At 53.1% G+C, this 17,140-nt stretch overlaps 2 long non-coding RNA genes and 1 other non-coding gene across 3 annotated transcripts; 2 read left to right on the plus strand and 1 right to left on the minus strand.

The window, feature by feature from the left end:
- Window positions 1–5,132: 5,132 nt before the first annotated feature.
- Window positions 5,133–5,270, minus strand: LOC114808902. Its single transcript, XR_003756667.1, has one exon. It is a non-coding gene; the product is annotated as a small nucleolar RNA SNORA7 (small nucleolar RNA).
- Window positions 5,271–10,477: 5,207 nt separating this feature from the next.
- LOC103168047 lies at window positions 10,478–12,787 on the plus strand. Its single transcript, XR_003756665.2, has 5 exons — window positions 10,478–10,631; window positions 10,733–10,858; window positions 11,223–11,326; window positions 11,596–11,664; window positions 12,465–12,787. It is a non-coding gene; the product is annotated as an uncharacterized LOC103168047 (long non-coding RNA).
- A 176-nt stretch (window positions 12,788–12,963) lies between these two features.
- LOC120638203 lies at window positions 12,964–16,745 on the plus strand. Its single transcript, XR_005659727.1, has 3 exons — window positions 12,964–14,135; window positions 15,341–15,723; window positions 15,845–16,745. It is a non-coding gene; the product is annotated as an uncharacterized LOC120638203 (long non-coding RNA).
- The last annotated feature ends 395 nt before the right edge of the window (window positions 16,746–17,140 follow it).

Genomic DNA, 17,140 nt, shown 5'->3' on the forward strand with positions numbered 1-17,140 from the left:
TGTACCTACCTCAGCTCTCCCCTCTCAGGATGGTGCCTGGAAAGTTTCCAGCACTCTACCGGTCTCGGCTATGAGAGGGAGAGTCAAGCAGAAGCCTGTCCACTCCATTCCTAGCTTGGGCAGTGGCTAGCGAGAGGCAGGCCATCTGCCACAAGTCAAAACTCACCCAAGCAGGGTGGCAGGGGCACAGGAGAGAGTCAAGGGTGGAGATGCAAGTTTACTGTGCGGAACAAGGCAGTGGAAAACCACTTCTGGATTTTTTACCAGGAAAACCCCACGGATCCACTACCAGAACGATCGCAGATAGAAAGCAGGGCATTCTGGAAGAGATATGACCACGGACCACTCAGAATAAAACAAGACACCAGTGCTTCGTACAGTGCCTGGCACAGAGTAAGTGCTTAAAAATACCACATTTATTATTATTATTGAGTGAGACACTGTAGGGAGATGGAACTGAGAGACCTGGAGAGAGGGTAGGAATTGAGCATTTCCTTTCCCATTCTTCGGAACCTTCAATCTACACCCAAACCGCTCAATAAAATCCACTTTTTTACAGTGATTTTGAGTGTCCAGATGGTTCTCCGGTTCGAAATCTTCACTGCCCATGGCCCAGATCAATTAGTGGTATTCATTGGGCGCTTACAGTGTGCAGAGCACTGTACTAAGCACTTACCCTGTACGAAGATCCAGCAAGGACTCCAGAGTTTTGGGCTGCTTGCCAAACAAATGGTAGGTCTGTTTAGGTGTGGACTGCAGTCGGATAGTACTTGGACAATCCCAAGTGTTTCTGTGGGCAGGGAATGTGTCTGCCTACTGTTCAGTAAGCGTTCAATAGATAGGACTGAATGAAATCAGTGCCTAACCCTGCACTGTGAGGAGGATAGAGGAAGAGAGCATTAGAGAAGCAGTGTGGTCTAGTGGATAGAAGGATCTGGGTTCTGATCCCAGCTCTGCCACTGTCTGCGGGGTGACCGCCGGCAAGCCACTTCACTTCTCCGTTACCTCATCTGCAAAATGTGGATTAAGTCTGTGAGTCCCATGTGGTAACTTTATTACCTTTTATCTACCCCCAGCGTTTAATACTAGCGCCATAGTAAGCGCTTAACAAATGCCATTAAAAGAGAATAAACCCAGGTGTCCTATTCATTATCTAGACCAAAACACTGATTCTTTATAGCATTGGGGATAAAGTTTGGGATGAACCATGGGCATGGTGGAGTTTCTCTGTCACTTGGCCACTGAGTGAACTTGGGTAAGTCACTTCAATTCTCTGGGCCTCAGTTATTAAAGTGGGGATGGAGACTGGGAGCCTCATGGGGAACGGGCAGTGCCAAACCCAGTTTGCTTCCATCCACCCCAGCGCTTAGTACAGTGCCCAGCACATAGTAAACCCTTCACAAATACCATTATTATTATTAGGAGGTGTATGTTTACATGTGGTGAAACCAGAAAAAGCTTTTGTGAACTCTGGACTCAATCTTTCAGTGTCCCGTGAGCTTTCAACAGACGGAGGGCAGCAAAGGATAAGAAGAACGAGTCAATGGGAACGGCAGCTCAACCATTCTGTCCATTCTGCTTTTCTTTCCATGAATCGATGTTTCGCTGATGTGGGTCTGTGCTGAGACCATCTGCTTGATTTTAGCATCTGCCTCTCTCACCAGATTATGGGCTCCTTCAGGGGAAGGGATCATCATGACTACATTACTGTACTCTCCCGAACGCTTGATTGCCCAGAGCTGGCGCTAATAGGTCTAGTGATTTGCCCATGGTGTGGCTCTGGGCAAGTTCTTGTGCTTCTCTGGGCCTCATCTGTAAAATGGGGATTGAACAATCAACCAATCGATGGGGACTTTTAAAGGACTTTGTGGAGATTGCTGCAGTCATGAGATTGCTACAGAATAATAAAACCTCAGCCAAACGTGAACAGAATCAACTCACCAGGCCTGCAGTCTATGAAGTGACTGTGGAGAGTCGCTGATGGGCTCTTAAGAGCTGTTTCAAGAGGGCTTTCCCTCCGCAAATGAATTATAAAAGCCCAATCAGTAGAAAGGAAGAAATCGTCCTCAACTTATAGTACTGTTCAAAGTATCCACGGATCTGTTTGTATTGACATATATTTTTCAGAGTAGGCAAAGTGCTGCATACTTCAGGATGGTTTTTTATGGCAATTGTGAAGTGTTTATTTGTGACGTGTTTTTGTGGTATTTGCAAAATGTGTGTTAAACCACTCTTCTAAGTGCGGGGTAAGATATAAGTGAATTAGGTTGGACACGGTCCCCGTCCTACCTGGAGCTTACAGTCTAATTAAGAGGGAGAATTGAGGTACAGAGAAGTTAACTGACTTGCCCAAAGTCTCACAGCAAGCATTTGGCAGAGTTGGGATTAGAACCCAAGTCTTCTGACTCACAAGCCCAGGGTCTTTCCACTAGGTCTGCTCCTCCATTATTATGTGACATTTTGTGTTAGCTATTCCTTGCTGTTTGAAAAGTGGGAGGCATAAGCCAAGTTTTAGAAGGCTTTTTCCCCCCTGAAAAAAACCTGTTCCCTGAAAGATACTTTTTGAATCTCATGTTCAAGCATCTGAATCGGTCCTCGATGGGAAATTGGAAAAAAACAAGCAGGGGACGGAGATTTCTGCCATAGGTCTTCCTCCTCCAAGTCATTATCCAGGTTACTAATCTCGAGGGTCGGGGTTAAGCACAAACCCCCCTGAGTGGCTTTCTATTTTTCAAGTTTGAATTTTAAAAACAAAGTTGTTAAAGGACGGTTTCAACGAGAGTGTCAGCTAGGTTTTAAAAAAGACCGACCGCTCCTTTAAACAAGGGATCACTTCATCAACTGGACCATTTCCCTTTCCTGTCCTCTGACTTGGCAGATAATGGGAAAGAAAAAAAAAAGCCCATCTTTCTCTTCTGTCTGCAATTGGAAATAAATGTGAACTTTTTTTTTCTTCATATATAAGGAAATATAATAAAGGCTAAGGGAAAAATGTGGATTTAAAATAGATTTCTGGACCAAAACCTATCTTCACCATGGGCCTCTTCGTTGCTTAATGAGGGCTTTCCCTCCCAATAAAATAGGTGTGGTTTCCATATATTTAGCCTCAATCAAATCTACTGAGCTCTTACTGTATGCAGAGCACTGTACTAGGCATCTGGGAGAGTACAACAATAAACACATTCCCTGCCCACAGTGAGTTTACAGTCTAGAGGGAGAGACAGATGTGAATATAAATATAACCCAAGTGAACTCAAATTTCTCTAGGAAATAACAAGCTAAATGTGCATGGTGAGGCTCTTTCGCGAACGGATCCTACGCTTACACGTAGGTTTCCACGAACTTTGCCACCCACGGAAAACTATGGCAAAGTTGCGGTTTGAGTTGTATCAACAGTAGGATTTGGGTGCAGGGTTGGGCTAGTGAGGTATGGCAGGCTGATAGCCCCTTGTGGGACAGGGATTATGTTCAAACTGATTCACCTGTACCTGTCCGAGAGCTCAGAAAGGTGTTTGACACATACAAGTGTTTAATATTACAAAAAACAAAAACTAGAAAAAAGATGTGGAATCCCCATTTCACAATTGAGGAAGCTGAGACACAGAGAAGTGAAGTGACTTGCTCAAGGTCACCCAGCAAGCAGCTGTCAGAACCGGGATTGGAACCCAGGTCCTCTCACCTCCAGGCCGGGCCTCTTTCCACTAGGCCACGCTGCTTCATAATCATGAGACTGTGAGCCCGCTGTTGGGGAGGGATTGTCTCGGTTGCTGAATTGTACTTTCCAAGCTCTTGGTACAGTGCTCTGCACACAGTAAGCGCTCAATAAATACAATTGAATGAAGCAAAGGTGCCCCTCTGAGGCATCCAGTTTGGAGTGGGTAGTTACTGTTCTTGTCCATTTTGGATTTTGCACTGGACTCTAAACTGTAAACTCACTGTGGGCAGGGAATGTGTCTGTTTATTGTGATACTGTATTCTCCCAAGTGCACACAGTTAGGGCTCAATAAATACAACTAATTCCCAACTTCTGACCCAAGATCTTCTGAAAGAACTCACAGGACCCTGTGAATGTCGGTAGAATAAAGGTAGAATTTTGGATTGTACCTTCCCAAGTGCTTCAGAACAGTGCTCTGCACACGGTAAGCACTCAATATCTACCGATTGATCGAGAATTTAGGGAGAGACAGACCGAGTCCAGCATGCCGGAGAATGGCAAATGGAAACCCAAGTCTTCAGGAGCTAGTAAAGGCAGTCCTTCTTAATACTTAAAAATTTACCAATACGCTCATTTCTCTTCAGGGTAACTTGCAAGTCAACCAGGGCTTCGGCTTCTTTGGGAAAGAGCAAGGGCTTGTAACTACCCCAGCGCTTAGAAGAGTACCTGGCACAAAGTAAACACTTAACGAATGCCATAATTATTCATTATTATTATTAGGCTGATTGAACAATAAATGGACGTGTTCCCTGTCCCACAGGGCAAGACAGAAAATATGACTGCATAAATCAATAAATAAAAACTGTAGACCGTAAGCTCTCTGTGGCCAGGGGTTGTCTCTATCCACTATGTTGTATTGCGCTCTCCTATGTGCTTAGTACAGTGCTCTGCACACAGTAGGCGCTTAGCACCCCTGGTTGATTTACTGATTGATAAAACATTTAATATGTATCTCATCCAGGCAATCCAAATAAGTATTCTATTCCTCCCCACCCGCTACAGCGAAACAAGAAGTCGATGACATGGGGGAGAATTTATGTTAACACACAAGGTATTAAATGGCCTCAACTTCCATTTTATTGTAAGGTAGGAAGAGAAGAACTGGCTTTGCCAGGTTGCCAGGCAGCAGGAAAACCACGGTAAACTAACTCAGCTCAGAAACAGAACTGGAATAGAATGCCATTCTACTGCCCTGTCTTATGCCATCGAGTCGTCTCTGAGCCGTAGCGAGTCCGTGGGCACATCTCTCCCAGAACACCCCACCTCCATCTGCAATCGTTCTGGCAGTGGATCCATAGAGTTATCTTGGTAAAAAAATACAGAAGTGGTTTACCGCTGCCTTCTTCTGCACAGTAAACTTGAGAGTCCGCCCTCGACTCTCTCCCGTGCCTCTGCTGCCCAGCACGGGTGAGTTTTGACTTGTAGCATATGGCCTTCCATTCACTAGCCACTGGCCGAGCTAGAAATGGAATGGGTAGCCCTCTGCTAGACTGTCCCTCCCGCAGCCGAGACTGGTAGAGTCCTGGAAACTCTCCAGGTGTCATCCTGAGAGGGACCATTCTATTGTGCTCCTTCCCTAATTTTTTTAATGATATTTGTTAAATGTTTACTATATGCCAGGCAAGACAAGCCTATCTGGAAGGGGTCAGGGAAAGGAGAGCAGAACAGGAGGGACAAGTCTGTGAAGGGGAGGAGTCCGGGCTGCAGTGAACAGGTAGCTTCATTCTGTGCTCCTGGACTCTCCTAAACCTGGAGTACAGTGCTCAACACAGAGGAAGCCCTCCGTCAACACCACGGATTCAGTGCTGGACCAAGTGTCGTGTGGAATTTCCACAGCCATGGAGAAAGGCTGGAGAGCAAAGAGGCAGGTGGAGAGGCCAAGAAACCTTCTGCAATGGAGGGTTAGGCCCTTCACCCCATGACCCACTTCCTTCACAGGCACAAAGAATGTCGGGAAAGCCTGCCAAGGATGCCTGGAGGGCAATGACCTGGCCCAGAAGAGCCCCTAGGCGACAAGCCAGAAAGCAGATTCAACGAGACCCCAACTTCCCTACCTCCAAGGGATTGATGGAAGGTGCCAAACTGCATCACCCGGGATACAATTCAGTTTCTGGCACGAGACCTGCCTTCCGTCCTGCCAGGCCACACTGCTAGGACCTGGATTTCAAGGACAAAGCAACGCCACGCTGCTTCTCAGAGAGAAAGAGATGAGACACCCCAGTTCCTCCCGACCTTAGAAACCACAAACTGCCACCCTGAGTCCGAAAGGGTCCCTTCTCTGGAGAGTGAGGCTGTGCCGTGACCCTGCCGTCGGGACTGTCGTCCCAGAAACACTTGACCCATCTCTAGAAGTCAGGGCCCTGGATCTTCCTTCCTTCACTCAATCATTCATTCCAGAGTATGGACTGAGCACTTCCTATGGGCACAGCAATGTACTCACCGCTTGGAATGTTACTTTCGACAATGCACAGAGACTCTCCCTGCCCAGTGACGGGCTCACCCTCTCAACAGGGGAGACAGGCAGCTATGCCAAACAGAGCCAAAGAAAAACAAGAATGTGAGGAGGTCTCAGTCCCAGGCAAATCGGAGAGAACTCGCTTCCTGCACAGAGCCCGGGCCCCTGTTCTCCCCTGAGTGTCCTGAGCCTCATCACCCTTCTTCCCCCCATGATTCACACACACACACACACACACACACACACACACACACACACACTTCTCTTTGGGGTAGCAATGCAGTCTATTCAGGAAGAAGGAAAATCTGGGAGTGGAATCTGCCCACAGTATAAGAGAGAGGATCCTCAAAGCTGAGGAGAAGCACTGAGCAACCATTTTTTTCTTACAAGTGGCTCAGGGCCAGGCCCGCAAGGCCAAAGCCGGCAGGGGTGTGGGGGGTGGTTCCATCATGGAATGTAAGGGTTTGGGGCCAAACCTTCAAGGTTAAGGCTGGGGGGCCCAAATTGGAAGGAAAGGATGTGGGGGAACTGTGCAAGGCACCCCGGCGCCACCACATCTCAGCTAGGTGACTGTGGACAAGTCACTTCACTTCTCTGTGCCTCATTTACCACCTCGGTAAAATGGGGAGAAAGTCGGTGAGCCCCACGTGGGACAATCTGATGACCCTGGATCTACCCCAGCGCTTAGAACAGTACTCTGCACATAGCGCTCAATAAATACTATGGAATGCATGAAAGGGCAGGCCGGGGGCAAGGTTAGCCTAGGGGAAAAGGTTTGGCCTGGGTAAAGAGGTTTGGCCTGGGGAAGAGTTTTTGCCTACAGGAAAAAGTTAGTCCAGGGAAAAGGTTAGGCTAGCAGAAAAGGATAGGCCAGGGGAAAATATTAGGCTAGGGGCAAATGTTACAATAAGGGAAAAGATTTGGCTAGGGGAAAAGTTTAGGACAGGGGAACAGATTAGGCCAGGGGCAAAGTTTACAATAGGGGACAAGGTTTGGCTAGGGGAAAAAGGTAGGCCGGGGAAGAGGGTAGGCCAGGGGAAAAGGCTAGGCCATGAGAATAAGTTAGCATAGGGGAAAATGATAGGCTAGGGGAAAGGTTAGGCCAAAGGAAAGGTTAAGCTATGGGAAAGGTTAGGCTAAAGGAAAACCTTAGGCTGGGGAAAACGCTTCGCTAGGGGTAAGATTAGGCTAAGGGAAAGGTTAGGCAAAGGAGAAACTTTAGGCTAGGGGAGAAGGTTAGAGTAGGGGAAAAGGTTTCCCTAGGGGAAGGGTTTAGGTTACAAGAAAAGGTTAGTCAAGGGAAAAGGTTAGACCCGGGGAAAAAGATAGGCCAAAAGGAAAGGATAACCCAGGGGAAAAGGTCAGGCCAGGGGAAAAGTTCAGGCCAGGGGAAAAGGTCAGGCCAGGCGAAAAGGTTGGCCAGGCGAAAAGGTTAGGCCAGGCGAAAAGGTTAGAATGGAGGAAAAGGTTAGAGTGGGGGAAAGGATTGGCCTGGGGAAAAGGTTAGACCAGGGGAAGAGGGCAGGCCAGGGGAAAAGGTTAGACCAGAGGAACAGGTTAGGTCAAGGGAAATGTTTAGGCCAGGGGAAAATGTTAGGCTAGAGGAAAACATTAGGCTAGGGGCGAAGGTTACAGTAGGGGATTAGGTTTGTCTAGGGGAAAAGGTTTGGCTAGTGGAAAAGGTTAGGCCTAGGTAAAAGGTTAGGGAAAAATAGGGGAAAAATAGGGTGACCCCTCTTTCCTCTCTGGAATGAGCATGATAATCATCATCATCCTAAGTATGGTCTTTATGAAGGGATGAGGATGGCTTTTCATCCAGGCCTGAGAGGAGCCCCCGAACTGGGTGCTGCCCATCCCTGCCCGAGGATTTGGGCCCAGAGAAGGCCCTGGGAGCAGGGGTCAAAGGGAGCTGTGGACAGAGGCCTAGAGGGCAGGGCGGGTCTGGGTGGGGAAGGTGGCGGGACCACCCCGCCAGACTGGGAACACGTTGTATGAGCTTCTCTTTGTTGTGGAGTACTCGGAAGCATGGCCCAACACCTCCCCCAGCTCTTCCTGGCCTTCTACTGCTGGAGCTGGGCCTGGTCGGGGAGCGGGCACTCTTAGCTGTGGAGCCCACCATCCCCTCAGACCTCAGTCCCTGGAGGTGAGCGGCTGGAGGGATGTGAGGATGGGCAGAGGGACCCATGACGGAGATACTCCAAGTGCCGATGGCTCATCCCCCCGATGACCAGGCAGATCCCACCGGGACCCTGTGTCGAGGATGGGGGTCTCAGGACCGGGGGCCGCTGGCCCGGAGTTCTGAGGGACCGAGGATGGCAGGAATGCCAGGGAGCCCCTGCTCTGGAAGGTCCTTGCTGGGCCAGGGACCAACATGTCAGGGATGGGGGTTTTGGAAGGCTAGGAAAGGGTCAGGTCTCCTGTGCCTACCCTTTGGGTAGGGGTTGCCTGTGACAGGGCAAGAGTTTTTTCGGACAAGCCCAACATCGGCAGGAAGGACTGACAGCCGCTAGTCCTCTCACATCACCCGCCTGGCCCCGCCCTGCCCTTGCCCACCCCTGGTTGCTCTCAGGACCGCTCTGGAGGCCTTGAGGAGTCTTCTGTCCACCAGAGCATGTTGGCAGAGCTTCATGTCCTTGGAGCTGCAGGACAGCTGGCAACTCTTCTCAACCCTCGACACCTTCCAGGAGGCTGTTTCCCTTCTGGCCAGGTGTGTGTGTGTGTATGTGTGTGTATTTGTTTGTGCTTCTGTGTGTGTGTGTGTTTGCGTCTGTGTGTCTGTGTGTGTGGCGGGTTGGGAGGGATGCCCCAGGTAATAGAGCTGGGGGAGCAGGTGGGAGCAGTCTCCTCAGTCAAGTGCCCTTTCCTGGCCCTCCCCGAACTCCTATTTCCATGCCCCGGGACTTCCCAGACTGGTCTCTGAACTCAGCCCGCCGGGGCCATTTCCTCCAGGACCCTGGTCCAGAGCAGGTGCCCAGTGGTAACCAGGCTCCTGCAAACGATGGCCAGCTCTTTGGTGGGGAAGGGCCCGCAGGGCCAGAGTGTGGCCATGGGCCTGCTGGCCGAGATAAGAACCGGGGCCGAGGGGACCACGAAGCCGGCTCAGGTCGGCACTAGGGGCTGCTACCGCCCGGCAGGGACCCCCACGCCCCGAATCCCGGGTGAGATTGTGGGAAGGGGTTGGAGGGGAGCGGGGAGGAGCTGGTCCCCGTTCCCCTTCACCACAGCTTGGCACCCCTTGCCCCGTCTCTGGGGGTTCCGGCTCCGCCTCCCCGAGCATCAGACGCCTGCCCCCTTCGCCCACGCCGTCCGGCTGCAGACACGGTTTCCCTTGGCAGTTGATTTGGACCCCCGACCTGAAGACTGTCCTGGACCCCGAGGTCGTGCAGCTCATCCTCCGGGACGGACTAGAGGACCCTGATCCCGCACTGCGGGTCATCAGCCTGCAGGCCCTCACCAGCCTGCCGCTCAACTCCGACAAGGTCAGAGGCCCTGCCCGAGGGCCACCGCCGGAGTGGAAGGTGGAGGGCCCTGGGTGAACTCCAACCCGGAATCCGGACTGTCTTTGAGACCCTCCTCACACCCACCACCCACCCCCACCCGCGGAGGGCCCAGATGGGACAGGGGAGGCGGGGCGGCACAGACAGGACTCCCGGGCGCAATGGAGCCCCGGGATCGGGAGCCCAGGGGAGCCGCCTCGGGGCGGACCGCCTCACCGTCGCCCTCTCCGCCCTCATCTCCTCAGCACCCAATGCTCCTGGCTCAGCTCCCCTTCCTCCTGGAAGGCTTCAGGAGGGTCCCGGCAGGACCAGGAGGGAGTCCTAGCGGGCATGGACGTGGAGACCCTCACCGCCTGCAGCCTGGGCTCTCAGGGACAAGGCCACCTCAGTGAGGACATCGTCCTCATGCTGGGTCCCTTCTTTGACGACGTGACTCTGAGGGACCCGGGGGGACAGGGGAGCAGCCGCCACACGGCCGGAGCCCGGGACCTCCCGCCCCCACCCCGGCAGGGCCAGAGCCCAGAGGGGGCCGTTTCCACAGCTCCCACGGGGCTCGAGCCATCAGCTGCCCTTGCCCAGCTCGTCACCCCCATGGGGAGCCACGGCGATCCTCTGCCCCCCGCCCGGTTCTGTGTCCCCCTTTCTGCCGTCTTTGCCCTCACTCCCTCCCATCCACCCCCAGCCCCGTAGAGCTCAGTCCCCGGGTTCTCCCTGCCCTGGAGTCTCCAGCCCCCGCCCCGGTGCCAGAAGCCCCCTAACCATCTCCTGCTCCGCCCCGCTCCCACACTCTACCAGGGTTTCTCCTCAGGAGAGACCCCAAGTGGGAGTCTCAGCCGTAGACCTGCTGGCAGCTGTAGCCGGCAGCTGGGTGGAAGAAGACAAAACCTGCTGCCAGCAAGAGCTCATCCACTGCCTCATCCCCGTCCTCTTCCACCTGAGGGACTAGCACCCTTCAGTGCACAAAGTGAGTCTCGCCCACCCACCCCAGTCCCCGTCCTCTCTGGGTCCCTGGTCCAGGCCTGTAACTCCTTCTGAAACCCACCCTTCAGGTTCTTCCGTTTGCAGAAAGCCAGATATACGTTCTTCTGTTTGGCCCAGAGCGTCGGCTGGAGGTACAGCCAAGTAGTCGGGAGAACGCTGATTGGGGAAGAGAGGGAGAGCACGGCCTACGCTACCATCTGGCAGGCCTTGGTGAGGACGTCTGGGATGGGCGGGGGGGAAGGGGGGAGGACTGAAAGGCGGTGACCTCAAGTCCGGGGTGGGAAATGTGAGCGCGGATCCCTCCCGGAGGGGCCCATCGGGGGGATATCTTGGGTAAGTACTGTGTGCAGAGCACTGTACCTAGCGCTTGGGAGAGAAAAACTGAACAGTCGATGGACAAGTTCCCGACCCACAGTGACCTGAAAGTCTCGAGGGGTTGATTTTGGAAAGGGACGAGGAGGAGGTTGAAAGCCCAGTGCCCTAGGGTGGACCTAGGAGTTGAAGAGTTGGGGAGCGTCCGCAAGGAGGTTGGGGATGGGCTGCGGTCTCTCACTCGTTTTCTTTTACTCCGCAGATGGAGAGCTTCGAGCAAAGTCATCCCATTTTCTGGTCCCAAGCTCTTGGCATATATGAACTGCCCCCCGCCAGATGTGAAATTTGCGGCCGTTGTCTTCCTCAGTGAGTGGGGAGCGGCGGGTGCTGGGGAAAGAAAACCAACCAAGCAACCAAAAAACAAGCGAACAAACAAACAAACCAACAACAAAAGCCTCCTGATCTGTCCCGGCCGATTTTCTTTGCCGGATCCCAGAGGAGGTCCTTCCTGGCTCCTTATTCCATGCCTCTGGGGGCTAGACATGGAAATTGGGCAGTAGTCCTTCCGGGAAGCAGGTGGAGCAATGGATGGGCAAACAAACGAGAAAATAATGGCTTGTTTCCTTTCCCCTCAGTACACACCATCGCCATCATCCGCAAAAGCCCGCGATTCTCCGAAGCAGACTTGGATATCTTCTTCAATAGTGAGTCCCCAACGTAGACATACACACTCTCTCCCTCTCTTGCTTCTGTCTGTGGCCATGCTCTGTGCTTCCTCCTCTGTCATGCTTTTCTCTCTCACTCCCCTTTCTGAACGCTTCGCCTCTGGGCCTCTAGCAGTTATTTCCCCCTAGACAGTCAGCTCGTTATGGGCAAGGAGATGTTGGTATTTGTTAAGCGCTTACTATGTGCAGAGCACTGTTCTAAGTGCTGGGATAGATACAGGGTAATCAGGTTGTCCCACGTGAGGCTCACAGTTAATCCCCATTTTACAGATAAGGGAACTGAGGCACAAAGAAGTTAAGTGACTTGCCCACAGTCACACAGGTGCCAGGTGGCAGAGCAGGGATTCGAACCCATGACCTCTGACTCCCAAGCCGGGGTTCTTTCCACTGAGCCACGCTGTTTCTGCTCATTCTGTTGGAATGTATTCTCCCCAAGTGCTTAATGCAGTGCTTTGCACATGGTAAGCGCTCACCGACTAATGGATTGATGTCTCTGCCTTCCTCTTTCCTCTGTCTCATCTTTCAGCCTTTTCCTTTGGGCCCCTTACCATCTCCGCAGCCCTGGGTGTGTGGTCGTAAAAGGACAGAACGAGGGGAGAGGAAGTTATGGGCTGGGGGGAATGGAGTGGGGAGGGGACTGGAAGACTCCTCCCAGGTCCCGGGGTTGTGCTCCAGGGGAAAGTGGGGGAGAGGGACAGCTGTTAGGGCCCTGCATCTCACGTGCTCTTTTCCACCCCCTTTCACCAATTCACACCCTAAAAAACGACCCCTCGGCCAAGATCCGCCGATTCCTGAGGTTTCTCAAGAGGAACCTGCCAGAGAACGATGACCTCTTCTTCTTCTGAGGGCTCCAATCCTGTGGGAGAAGAAGAAGCCTGGGAGGACGAGTGGTGTCAGACTGCTCGTAGGGTTCCCCGTCTGCAGCAGTGGGGGCTGCCTTGGGACATGCCATGGGTTCAGGGCCCAGAAGAATGTAGTGGATCCGGCCGCCAGACAGCCATGTAAGGGAAGGGGGCTCAAGGGGCCAGGGGCCAGATTGGGGCCAGAATTGCATTCCAGACTGGGAATTTGATACCATAGCAGGAGGAGGAGGAGGAGGACGAGGAGGAGGAGGAGTGCCAGGAATAGGTGGAGGAGTTCAAGGAAGAGCTGGAGGAGGAGAACCAGAGCAGTCGGTGGAGGAGGACCTGGACCGCGGGAGGAGGAGGGCAAGGACAAGGTGGAGGAGGAGGAGGGGGGCCAGGACCAGGCAGAGGAGGAGGGTCAATACCGGTTGAAGAAGGAAGGCCAGGACAATCAGAGGAGGTGGACCAGGACTAGGCAGATGCGTAGAAGGGCCAGGATCAGGTCAAGAAGGTGGGCCAGGACCAGGCAGAGGAGGAGGGCCATGACGAGGCAGGGGAGAAAAATCAGGACCAGGCACTGGAGGAGATCCAGGAGCAGATGGAAGAGGAGGACAAGTGTCAGGCAGAGGAGAGAGGCCAAGACCAGGTGCCGGAGGAGGGCCTAGACCGGTGGGAGGATGAGGGCCAGGACCAGGCACAATAGGCCAGGTGCAGGACGGGGACTGGGGATGCTGGGGAAGACTCACTTTGCACACTGTCGGGTGTACGTCCTTCTGTGGAGCAAGGTCCGGAGGAGGCAGCGGACTCGTTCCTATTGCAGGTAGGCTTCTTTCTCAGTCACCCAACCTCCTGCTACGTCTGCTAGCAACTCCACGGCTGCGACCCCCACTTGGGGTCTCTTCTGAGGAGAAACCCCGCTGCTGGAGTGTGAAGGAGGGGCAGGAGATGGGATGAGGGCTGCTGGCACCAGGGAGGGGCCTGGGGCCCCAGGGCAGGGACAATCGGAAGGGAGAGATCTTTAGGTGGAGAGTAGGTGTCAAGGGCAGCGCCAGCATAGGGGAAACTGCCCCGAGTATCGGGGGAAGACTTGTGGCTCGTTGCTGGAGTGACGTTATCTGTAGAGAAGGGCAGCCGATGCCACGAGCCCAGGTGGAGCGGCCCCTTCTGGGCACTGGCACCGCCGGGGCAGGGTTAGGAAAGGTTCAGCAGGAGAGGGAGGAAGGAAAGGAAAATGGAGGAAGAAGCAAGAACAGTCAGGGCGTCCGACAGACAGACAGACAGACAGAAGACTACGGTTGGGACTCATCCTGGGACAGGAATTCCATGTCTTGGTCGACGAGCCACAGATTATCCAGACTGATGATGATGGTGTATACCAAAGAATGTATATCTGTCCCTCTGGGCACTGGCAAATCTGGGGTGGGGTGAGGGGAGGTCGAGAGGGAGAAGGATGAAGGGAAGGAAGACGGAGGAGGAAGCACAGAACAGAGAACAAGTCAGACAGATGGAAAGTCAGAGGCAGAAGACTCCGCTTGGGACTTACCCTGGGAAAGGAATTCCACGTCTTCATCCAAGAGCCACAGATTATCCAGACTGGTAGTGATGGTATGTACTGAAGAATGTATATCTGGTCTTCGGGAAATGGAGAACCAGAGTGGGGTGGGAGTCAGAGGGTGGGGGAGAAAAGGACCAGGCACCAAAAATGGGCAGGGACTGCAAAAGATGGGGGAGAAGCACTTTGCTCATTGTAGGGTGCTCGCCCATTACATGGAAGAGGTTGCGGAGGTGGCAGTGGATCAGCTCCTGCTCTAGTAGGCAGGCTTCTTCCTCTAGTCGGCAGGCTTCCTCCTCCATCACCCAGCCACCAGCCAGGGCTGCCAGCAGCTCCAGGGCGGCGTCCCGCATTTGGGGTCTCTGCTGAGAAGAAAACCCCAGTGGAGTGTGGGAAGGGCAGGAGATGGGAACAGGGCAAGTCCTTGTCCTGCCCGGTGGCTGAGGGTCCTGCCGTGTTGCGGCCCGACACTGGAGAGATCACGGCATCCTTGGGGAGCTGTCCCAGGCGGTGGTTAATGGTCCCAACCGGTCTGTGGTCTCTCGGTCGTACCATAGCAGCAGCGTGGCTCAGTGGAAAGAGCATGGGCTTTGGAGTCAGGGCTCATGAGTTCGAATCCCAGCTCTGCCACTTGTCGGCTGTGTGACTGTGGGCAAGTCACTTAACTTCTCTGTGCCTCAGTTCCCTCATCTGTAAAATGGGGATTAAGACTGTGAACCCCACGTGGGACAACCTAATTCCCCTATGTCTACCCCAGCGCTTAAAACAGTGCTCGGCACATAGTAAGCGCTTAACAAATGCCAACATTATTATTATTTATTATCACTTGGCTGTGGCCCTTGTCCTCACGGGCTTCCTGTTCTCCCTCAGGCTGGTCGCACATAGAACAGCCCCAGGCCATCATTCCCATCCTATCTCTTCACGTGGGAGCTGAGAAACATGCAGATCTTGTTCTCAGCACTTGCTGGGATGACTTACTCTTAATAAGAGTGCTCCTGCACTTCAGCCCAGAGCCTGGATCAAGCCAGAGCTGCAGTCTGGGAGATGCGATTGGCCGTTCCTGTCGGGGTGGAGCAGCAACGGTGGCCATGTGGACAGTGGTTATTCCAAACCCCTCACTTACCCTTCTGCGATAGGGCAGCTCAGGTCCACCGGCCATCCGCCGCTTGGCATCTTTGGGAGTGGACACCTGAATTTTCCTTGCTTGCTTTGTAATTCTATTTCTCTTGGTCCTACTTGTTATCTGCTGCTGTTGTAGAATCTAGTGCTGAGGCCCCGAAGTGAAACCCCTCTCTCTTTGAGCCCGGTCATTGGCAAAGTGCTCGGAATGGAGTGGAGAAGAAGAAACCTCAGAAGAATACCATGGAAGGGAAGAAATGACTGTCCAGATATGGCATTAGTCGTAGAGATGTCAAGAACCCTACTGGGCCTCGGGGTGGGATGTCAGACTAGGAATGTGGGTCCTGGCTTGGCGCAAGAAAGTAGACGAGGAGAAAGGACTTGGCAAGCTTGTCCAGCATGTTGCCCGCACGGCTGACACTGGATTTGCTGGCCTAAACCAGGTGGCCGTTGTACAGGAGACCTGGTCACACAGATCTGTGGGCTTCAGGAAGGCCCGAATAGACTCTGAGAGCCTGGAAGGTATTTGAGCGTTCCTTTACTCACATTTCCCTAATGTGGCCTCCCCAGTTGGTTCTGGCATATTTTGACTTTCCTTGCTCAATTCGTGCCTGAAATGGTCTTATGCTTTGTTGGCCTCCAGCTTTTTCTCTACCTGATTTCCTGCCGCTGCTCCCCGAAGATGCCCCTGAAAGCACTCGGCCTAGAACAACATTGGACCTAGTCAGTTGGACAACCGTGGCCCTGTGGCGGAGTGTGAGATCGGCCCGAGCTGCCTTCAGCGTCGCCTGACCAGAGCGAGCCAAACCGACTCCACTCAGGAAAGGCCCCCCCTTCTCCTCTGTTAACCAGAAATTGTTACATGCTCTGAGTTGTTTATGGATGGGTATCAAAGACTTGGAGTTTGAGGCCACAACCTGCAGATATGGCTCCACAGGGACTTCACATCACACTTCACAGGGACTGAACATCTCACCCAATTGCCCAATACCTTCCCCACCTGCCGTGTCCACGGAAACACATTTTGATGTAGGTTAGGGTCCATGCGGAAGAATCTCGATGTCGCGTGTTACAGGCAGATAATCTTTTCCGCAACATGGCGGTGATATTGGGTTGCTTGCCTGGTTAGTCAGGGGAATATGAAATATTGGGTTGCTTGCCTGGTTGGTCAGGGGAATATGAACGCCCAGTTGCCACTTCCACGCCCTCCCCCATTAAAGCCACATGCACCCGAGCTAACCCCGACACCTTGCAACCTGGAGGGGAGGCTAGGACAGCCCAAAGGGTGCTTGGCCTACCCACGGGTGCCCATCCGGAGGCTCCGTAAAGGTCTTGCCGAGTGCTAGAGAGGAAAAGGCGTTTGAGGACCTGTCCACCTGAGATAGAGGTTGAGGCAAGTGTGCAAACCGCCCCGTGGTGGGGCGAGACATAGGGTCCCTAAGGGTTGTTTGCCAATGTCCCTTTCGTTCGAGGTTTACATATGTTTTGTGCAAGAGATGCCCAACTTTTGGAGGTTTTGGCAGTAAAGGCGTAGCTTTTCCATAGGCAGATGCATTCAAGCCTTAGTTTGTTCAGAGGTTTATGGATTAATGCCATAGTTTACGGGACCAAACTCCCTGGGTTCATTTTCTTCTTTCTTCTTCACCTGGATCTAAGCCCCCACAGATGAACCCCCTCTTTCGGGAGATGTTGTTTGTCTAGCAATCTCCTGAGGCTGCTGAATGGGGCCAGGAAGGGTTGAGGTTGGCAAGAGGGGGACAGCAGACCAACAGCTCCAACTGCTACAGAGCAGGGAAGCCAGAAAGGGGATTCGGCAGGCCTGACCGCCTGATGGGCCGATAGAGAATTTTTATCCGGGGACGCTCGTGGTGGTCTTAGCCTGTACTCGAACCGATCATCTCGCAGTAGGAGAAATCTCAATGCCTCTGGGGTGAGGGCT

The sequence above is a fragment of the Ornithorhynchus anatinus genome, unplaced genomic scaffold, assembly GCF_004115215.2.
Source record: "Ornithorhynchus anatinus isolate Pmale09 unplaced genomic scaffold, mOrnAna1.pri.v4 scaffold_443_arrow_ctg1, whole genome shotgun sequence".
Taxonomy (NCBI): domain Eukaryota; kingdom Metazoa; phylum Chordata; class Mammalia; order Monotremata; family Ornithorhynchidae; genus Ornithorhynchus; species Ornithorhynchus anatinus.